The 9,693-nt window shown below is 36.5% G+C and overlaps 1 non-coding gene across 1 annotated transcript; it reads right to left on the bottom strand.

The window, feature by feature from the left end:
* Positions 1–3,138: 3,138 nt before the first annotated feature.
* LOC121040068 (U6 spliceosomal RNA) lies at positions 3,139–3,242 on the bottom strand. The gene has a single exon (XR_005795109.1). It is a non-coding gene; the product is annotated as a U6 spliceosomal RNA (small nuclear RNA).
* Positions 3,243–9,693: the final 6,451 nt, after the last annotated feature.

The raw sequence follows: 9,693 nt of genomic DNA, 5'->3' as shown, positions 1-9,693 counted from the left end.
GTTCTAGATCCTTGGTTCAAATGTTCATAAATAATACTTTTAAAAATACTATGATATGTATAGTGTAGTTTATGTGCATGGGCTTGGTTTTCTCTGCAGAGGATATATTCACATTATTTCAAGTATTCGATAAGTATAATTTCTCCATAAGGATATCATTTATGTGAGTAGGTGGCTGCCTGCCTGGCCAAGGTGAAGGAGAAGCAACATTGCTTATGACTTCACGTGTGAAATCCTAAAATGCAAAGCATTCAAGGTGTGGAGAGCAGTCAGTTCTGCCTGAGAAGATCCTGTGAATGGCAAGTGGCGTGGCAAGACGATGCACTTGAATGAAGGTTTCTCCCGAGTAATGGTAGATAACACGGCCCAATGACTTATGGCAACACAAGGCACGTAAAGAAAATAAGCAGGGTTTTTATGTCGAAGCACCACTTGAAGTCATATCCCCTGATCGCTGTCATGCTCCGTGTTTTACTGACCACGTATGTTCACTTCTGACAGGGAGGGCCTGACGTAGTTAATATGGGCATGTTCTTGTCAGAGCACATGAGATTTGATTCATTTAAGTGCTCCATTACCAACTCTGACAGCCTTTACAGCTCTGTTGGGAAATGAAGTACAACATCAGGTTACTAAGCAACTCCGCAGCGTTTTCAAAATGTGTCTTGGAACTCACTTGTTTCTCCTAATTGATTCCATCCACATCATTTTGAACATAAATGGGACTTCATGTTTGGAGATATGGCGGATCGCTACTTTCAGCTAACATGCCTTGCTACCCCTGCCTATCCGACTCAAGGACTGGCACATAAGTGTCATGCTCAAAGCAAGTTTTTATCTTTCTCTGGGGTTGCACTGAAAGGAAATATATATTCTTCCGGCAGTTTGAGCGGGTGTCTGAAGTTATCTGCACGCTGTCAGAAAATAACGTAAAAGTCGAGGAGTGATCCTCATTTTTTAAAACTTTTACACAGTATGGAGTGTTAATTACCCACTCAGAGTTACCCCTCAGCACACACTCGCAGTATAGTATATCCGGATTAATAGTAAATCTATCTCACAGCGTAGCAGTCATGTTGACATTGCTGCAGTCGCTAAACCTTTGAGCAAGATCGTGTCTCATCTGGTCCTGAAATACGGGTGATAAATGCATCCGTCATGTTTTGTGCGGAGCAAAGTGGGCTTTTATTATCTACGACTCCTTTTTGAATTATATCAGAGGTGAAGAGGAAACAATGAAATGTTACAAACATTTTATATTCGGTGTACTTTCTCAAGGACCCATTTACTCTCCACTCCACAGTTAAAAATGGTGTAAAATTTAGCTACTAACTCTGTGTACACAAAATATTTTGTACTTTGATAAGTGTCAAAGATACAGGAGAAAAGGGCAGATTGGGAGGAGGGAAATATGGATATATTTACTCTGTGTGTATCTTAGAATTGTTGAATTATTTATTTTTTATTAGTTATTTATTTAATTTTTAAAAATATTGTTTTAAAGTTTATTTATTCATTTTGAGAGAGAGAGAGAGAGAGAGAGAGAGAATGAGGGCACAATTTTGGGGGTGAGGCAGAGAGAGAGGGAAGGAGAGAGAGAATCCCAAGCAGGCTCCGTGCTGTCAGCACAGAGACCCATGCAGGACTTGAACTAAGAACTGTGAGATCATGACCTGAGACGAAATCAAGAGTCAGACTCTTAACCAACTGAGCCACCCAGGCGCCCCGACTTATTTTCTTTTTATTTAAAATATGACCATTACAGAATCCTTGACAAGCATTGCTTCACAAATAACCACGTTTAAACAACTGGTATAAAAAAATTAATTATTGAATTAATTGGAAGAATCACAGTAATAGAAAACATGTACAGTAATTTACAAATTCCATTTTTAATGTAAACCTAATTACAGAAATGAGTTTTATTTACTGAAACAGAATGCTGTGGTGGTTATTAATATTGAATGGCTTTATTAGTCACATAGAACCTAGCCATAGAATCGTGGTAAAAATTAACACAATCATATTCACCACCATAACCCTGCCATAGCCAACGTACGATAAATAAAATTTCAGTTATTTTAACAAAATATTACATTAACATTCTAATATAATAAATTATGACTAATACATACTTTATCTAAAATACTTCTTTTTTTTTTTCAACTTTTTTTTTTTTTTTAATTTATTTTTGGGACAGAGAGAGACAGAGCATGAACGGGGGAGGGACAGAGAGAGGGAGGCACAGAATCGGAAACAGGCTCCAGGCTCTGAGCTGTCAGCCCAGAGCCCGACGCGGGGCTCGAACTCACGGACCGCGAGATCGTGACCTGGCTGAAGTCGGACGCTTAACCGACTGCGCCACCCAGGCGCCCCTATCTAAAATACTTCTATGTTTATTTTGAAAATAAGGTGCACACCATTTTCTTATTACAGGAAAACTCAGACAACCACCAGATGATAGATGATGATAGATAGATAGATAGAGATATATCTATGGCAAAAAATAATGACATTTAATGAAATAAGATATGCAAAAGCATGTGTGGAATATTCAGCTGATTCAGTATCTTTTTTTTTTTTTACCACAAATGTAGCTTTATTTTTTTTTCCTTTTTTTATTATGAAATTTATTGTCAAATTGGTTTCCATACAACACCCTGTGCTCATCCCAACGGGTGCCCTCCTCAATGCCCATCACCCCCTTTCGCCTCCCTCCCACCCCTCATCAACCTTAGTTTATTCTCAGTTTTTAAGAGTCTCTTATGGTTTGGCTCCCTCCCTCTCTAACTTTTTTTTTCTCTTCCCCTTCCCCATGGTCTTCTGGTAAGTTTCTCAGGATCTATGTAAGAGTGAAAACATATGGTATCTTTCTCCGTATGACTTATTTCACTTAGCATAACACTCTCCAGTTCCATCCACGTTGCTACAAAAGGCCATATTTCATTCTTTCTCATTACCACGTAGTACTCCATTGTGTATATAAACCACAATTTCTTTACCCATTCATCAGTTGATGGGCATTTAGGCTCTTTCCATAATTTGGCTGTTGTTGAAAGTGCTGCTATAAATATTGGGGTACAAGTGCCCCTATGCATCAGTACTCCTGTATCCCTTGGGTGAATTCCTAGCAATGCTAAAAATATGGAACGCTTCACGAATTTGTGTGTCATCCTTGCACAGGGGCCGTGCTAATCTCTGTATCGTTCCAATTTTAGTATATGTGCTGCCGAATCGAGCACCTGATTCAGTATCTTTGTCAATAATTATTTCTATTAGAAACCAGCCCAATCACTGTCAGACCAATTCTGCTCCACTGCTAGTTAGAAGAACCCAACAGCTAGGTGCACCTGGTGACCCAGTTGGTTGAGCGTCAGACTTCAGCTTAGGTCATGATCACATAGTTTGTGAGTTCGAGCCCCACGTTGGGATCGCTGCGGTCAGCCTGTCAGCACAGAGCCTAATTCAGATCTTCTGTCCTCTCTCTGCCCCTCCTCAGCTTGTGCAATCCCCCAAATAAATATTGAAATAAAAGAAAAACTGAACAGCTAACATCAGCCCCGGCAGCTGATATTTTGAAAGGAAACTGATGAAAATTGAAGTTAAAAACATTACTACCAAAACCTACAAATAAACCACAAAATGACTATTTCTATCCCTTTTGCCAATAAGTGACATCCATTAGCAGATTTGACAATGTTCGCTTTCAGGAAAAAAAAAAAAAAAGAAACAACCAAAAGTTACTAGTCAAAACTGCTTTTTACCCTCTGAACTAAGACTCCACCTCTCCAATAGGATTGCTCCCTAAACATTTGGCAACCTTAATTTTTGGTAGCTCCAAGCAAGAGAAATCAATAAAAAGAGTCCCATACAACAGTATCAAATTGCAGTCATAGACAGAAGCAGCCTGAGGTGAATTTTAATTCAACATGAGCACCCTCGAGAAAATTTTCTATTCATGACAAAGGCAGAAAAATCTTGGATTTCTCAAATATTTTCTCAGTGCTGAAAAATTAGCTTCCTTCCACAAATGTTCCTTAAAGAGCACAGTTCAAAATTATGTTGCATAATATGATATTACAAAGACACAGTACCGAAGACAAAGACAGGGGGCTTAAGTGAAAACACCAAATAAACCTGTTATTTTAGGGAACAAAGTCGATTGTCAACAATTATATATAGTTTTCACAATTGCATCTCAATGGAATTGTTTCTGGATTGTTTCATTTTGACCTCTCTCATATTTGGTAGTAAAGCTGTTCTTTCCTATTTTCTTTTTTTGTTTGTTTGGTTTTTTTGTTTAATGTTTATTTTAGAGAGCAAGAGCATGCATGAGCAGGGCAGGGATGGGGGCAGAGAGAGAGAGAGAGAGAGAGAGAGAGAGAATATTAAACAAGCTCCATGCTATGCGATACTGGGCTCAATCCCGCTACCCTGGGATTATGACCTGAGTTGAAAACAAAAGTTGGTCTCCTAATCAACTGAGCCACCAAGGTGACCCTCTATTTTCTTATGATAAAAGCAATTAATGTTTATTGCAAAAAGCAGTTTAGAGAATGCAAATGATAAAAATGGAAGACGCATGGAAAACAATCAAATAGCTTCATCAGTTCACCAATGTCGACATTTTACTACATATAATTCTCATTTTTGCCTAGTCTTATACATACTTACATACATATTTCTAGAAAAAATTATGACCGTGCATGGCATTTTCTTCGTGTCACTGATTTTTTATGTAATAAATAGTGGAATACAATTTTTAAGATAGAATTTTTGTGAAGCCTCATATCAAATGGCTGTTCTATATAAATTTAAGTATCTCATCAAATCAATTTATTTCTTTTATTTTTTTAAATGCTTATTTATTTATTGTGAGAGTGAGAGAGTGAGTGAGCAGAGACGGGCAGAGACAGAGGGAGAGATAATCCCAAGCAGGCTTTGTGCTGTCTGAGCAGAGTCCAACTGGGGGCTCAAACTCAAACCGTGAGATCACGACCTGAGCTGAAATCAAAAGTTTGAGGATTAACGAATTTAGCCACCCTGGCACACCTTTCTTCCTTAGATATTCAGTAATTTCAAGTTTTTGATCCAGTAAATAAATGATTTTGTTGAAATATCTTTCTTATAGCCATAGATGTTAAAAACATTACAATTTTTTAGGATATCTTTATTTTTTTTCTACGCTGGGAAAAATGGAACCTCATCCACATAAAAAGCATTCCTGTGATACAGAGAAATAAAAACATTTTACTTTAGTAATGAATCTAAACTCAAATTCCAACAAGGATGTGAAAAAACAATTTGTGTCTACCTGTCTGAAGAGCTAACAGAAAAAGCTACTGCTTCTAAATGCTTTAAAACTGAAAATGCTTTACAACATTGTGAAGGAGGACTAGTAGAAAGCTTAAGAAGAAATAAATAATGAAGGCATTATTAATTTACAAAACGCATAACCCAATGCAACTATTTTTACTGAGCATTTTTTAATTACTGATGATGAACGAGATAATGATGGCAGTAGAGAAATTAGAAGCTAACCGTGTGTTTCAAATTTAATATGGTATTTGAAAAAACAAATGCGGTACATGTGAAACCGGAAGTCTGATTATATGACACAAATGCACTGCCACAGTAAGTCAAGGGAGAAAGTGATGAATCATAGAGTAGGCAGGAATAATTCAGAAACAAAAGGCAGAATTTGAAACCAAATCTGAAAGAAGCTGATTTCAGATGACACTTACATCAACTTCTGCATAGAGTTAACTTATCCTATTATCTGTCATTTTACTTTGTTCTTGTTGTTACAGAATATACTCTTTCATTGAGGATGCACACAGCATGAACAGTGTAAAAAATTAAAAAAATATATGTAAAATAGATTGAGGGTGTTTTAAGAATTCCCAGAAGCATTGTACCACCCACCTACCCCCTTTTAATAATTTACTTGGGAAAATACTCACACATAATAATCAGGTTATTCTATAATGCATTTTCCTCATGAAAGAGGAAAATGGATGCATCATCATTTAGTAAGTGTATTGATATACATGGCAAAACAAAATCTAGACACTATAGTAATAGGTAGCTAGAGAAATAAGCACATAAGTGTGCTTTTCCACGCTTACAGATGAGAATGCAGAGAATCTCTAAACAGAAGACAGAAATTGAAAGCATGAGGCCATGATTGCAGAAGTAATTGTGAAAGTTTTCAATTGGTAATAACGTATCGTTATCAGCTGATGTAAAATTATGCTCACTGGACTATGGTATCATCCAATATTAGTTAATTGAAGCCTCAGAATCATTTGCCACAACACATCCAAACATGATACTTACATAACACAATTAATCATCAACTGCAAGGTGAAAATGGCTGATGCTTCTTGTCGTGTATTAACATATACTGAAGTTATTAAATATATGAAATACTAAGATATGTCCTCTTGGTAGTGAACTACCTTCAGAATAGCTCTTTTATCAGTTAGTTACAATTGCATACAAGGAACAATAACCTTCTTCAGGGAGAGAAATGAAGAAACCATGAGGAGACCTGAAGTCTTTGACATTGCTCTTGAAATAACCTCTGGAAACGTGGAAGAATCTGTACTTTGAAAAAAGGTAATGACTGACAAGAATCATATAAAACCATAAAGTAGTATACCATTTGCAATTAAGTCTGCGTCATTCATTTACATCCATTCCACAGATTCTTTTTTTTTTTTTTCAACGTTTTTATTTTTATTTTTGGGACAGAGAGAGACAGAGCATGAACGGGCGAGGGGCAGAGAGAGAGGGAGACACAGAATCGGAAACAGGCTCCAGGCTCTGAGCCATCAGCCCAGAGCCTGACGCGGGGCTCGAACTCACGGACCGTGAGATCGTGACCTGGCTGAAGTCGGACACTTAACCGACTGCGCCACCCAGGCGCCCCTACAGATTCTTAATCAATAGTGTGTGGCTGATTTTGATGCCATGTGAAGGAAAGCAGTGGGTGAAATAGTAACTTGTTTTAGCCTCCAGTTACACAAGAAGGTAAGTGGCAGTTTGGAATGTGTTAACCTGGATGCTACAGAAAACACAATGACGAGTACCATTGTTATATATATATGTGTGTATATATACGTATATATGTGTGTGTGTGTGTAGATATATATATATATATATATACACGTGTGTGTGTGTATATATATATATATATATATATATATACACGTGTGTGTATATATATATATATTTTTTTAATTTATTCAGAGAAAATATGTCCAACATTGGTGCAGCAGTTCAACAGTGTCATTAATAAACCATGATCTTCCATGTTTGTGTTCTGTGACTCTTGGAAATTTGGCCTTTCTCCCCACAGTGAAGATGGCTGCCACACTCTGGTCAGGAGTAAGGGACAGAAAGATGAAGGACTTTCTCTTTTTGAAACAATGGTACTGGTCAGAACTTGGTCATGTGGCTAAGGAAAATAAATTACCATGACTAGTAAAGATCAATCATAAAATAACCCTTGAGGCTGGTGTGTAGGCCATGCCCTCCCTCCTATCAAGGGTTCTCCCCTTATTACCTAGGCCGTTGTATGAAGTAGGCATTTATTCTTAACTCAATGGGAAGAATTAAATTGTTTCTCACTGTGGAGTTACACAATCTAATTTTCCTTTTTAATAGTTATTCTAGGTTCCAGGTAGAAAATGAATTGTCAAGTTTCTACCGTCTAAGAGGATAGAAGTTAGAAAAAGTCTAAGTAACTTTAGGAAGAGGTAGGAATGCCCAGCCTCTGTAAGTTGCAGTCACAATGGAACAAAGTATGAAAGAGATTTTTTTGTGATAATGTTTATTTGCCACAATCATGGTTGAATTTCATCTTAGGCTCACCAAGCTGGAGAAGATCTATTGTATATTCAAAGACTCCCTCTGGCATGCCTTACTCCCAACTTCTGAATACCACAGTTCAACTTCACTGGGATTTTTGTAATCTTCATAGTCTCAAGTCCTATAATGTAAACTGTTAAAAGCAACTCTGAGCCACTCATTGAAGTCCTTTGTACAGTATGTGCTCTCAAGGCCACACTTCCCTTTGAAACATTTGTGTGCTATGTTACTGTAGTCCAAGCACCATGTAAACCATGCTAGGAGCAGAAATTCTATGAATGAAAAACTCTGCAGTAATCTATTTTCTCCATTCTCCTGGTTCCATTGGGAAAAAAAAAAAAACAAAAAACAAAAAAAACAAAAAAAAAAAAAAAAAAAACAAACAAAAAGAAAAACTTATCTGCCCAAACAATATGCACAGCATTCCAGTTAGAACATATCTTATACTTCCATGATGAAAGATAGATGTTTTCACAAAAGGGCTTCTACTTGAACTAAATCCCTATCAGTAAAATGTTTGCTTTGATCAGGAGACAACAGTGGGAGGGTATTCTATAAGAAAATATTATGATGCAAGTTGCAAAACACCCCATGTGTCATATGCAATGTTATGATTTGGAAATTCTTAGATTTTCCTTATCATTTCTTCTTTCAGCTTCGTACCTGCCAAAGTCCACCTTCTCCAATTCTCTATCCACGCTCCTTCAAGTTCAGTGCTCAGTCTTGACCCAATAAAATGTGTAACCAATGTTGTATGACTTATCATATTAGTCCTTTTATTGCTAAATTATGCAAATACATTTCTTATCACTTTTTTCTCTCTTTCTTTCTTTCTTTCTTTCTTTCTTTCTTTCTTTTCTTTTTTCTTTTTTTGGTGAATAGCGTCTAGTTTAGGGACTTTGCATTAAAACAATGTTTTTTTACATCCTAGAATTTGCCTTATTTGGCCTAGTCATCCTCCTACCTAACTAGGTCTTAGTGCCCAACTATAGTCAGGTGAGAGAAGCCATTATATCTGTTACCAAACTTACTTGATTCATGCTACCAATCTGTTTGTGTGGATATTTAGAGACTGACCATGTTTTGATTTGTGGTTGCCAATTTGCTCTTCTTTCTGAAATATGTGGTTATTATTATTATTATTATTATTATCAGTGGATGTCACAATGTTAATGCACTCTATACCCACTAGATACTCCTCTTTTTGACCGGGACTTCTTCCTATCACTGTCAATGGGTCAATTATTTTTCCTACCCAGGATCCAAGATAGACAAAGCAGTTCTGTAGTATAAGAGCTTTTCCTCTCTAGGAAAATGATTCTAATTATGAAACTTAAGGAATAAAATAAAACAACAAACAACAACACAAAAAGCCACAAAGCTTGTTCTTCTCCTGGCAATAAGATACTTAAAAATTTCCACAAAAAAGTGTATCTAAGTATTAGGTAAAATACTGGTATTGATGACGTTATTATGGAAAAGTTTTAGACCTTATAATTGACTTGCAAAATAGTATAATTCTATCCAAGGTCCTTTATTGTGTAGGATTAAAGTAAGAATGAAAACATTCCATATATTTGCTACTAAGAAATACACTTAACCAATATCCTTTTGTGTATATATAACAAAATGCAGCCAATTTATCAAATATTCTATTCCACTGCTCAACAATAGCATGTGAAAAGATTTTCACTGTCTGTTACTAATAACTGCATTGCCAATTTTTTTTTTCTTTCAAATGGGGATGGATGTTTTTGTTTGTTTTTTTAAGCTCAGGCGAAAGTTTTTAGACCACCAGGAAAGCTATATTGCCACAAC

This window comes from Herpailurus yagouaroundi, unplaced genomic scaffold (assembly GCF_014898765.1).
Source record: "Herpailurus yagouaroundi ecotype Mexico unplaced genomic scaffold, PumYag 28, whole genome shotgun sequence".
In the NCBI taxonomy this organism is placed as follows: Eukaryota; Metazoa; Chordata; class Mammalia; order Carnivora; family Felidae; genus Herpailurus; species Herpailurus yagouaroundi.
The sequence above is the reverse complement of the archived record's forward strand: the minus strand, read 5'-3'. Positions and strand labels throughout refer to the sequence as shown.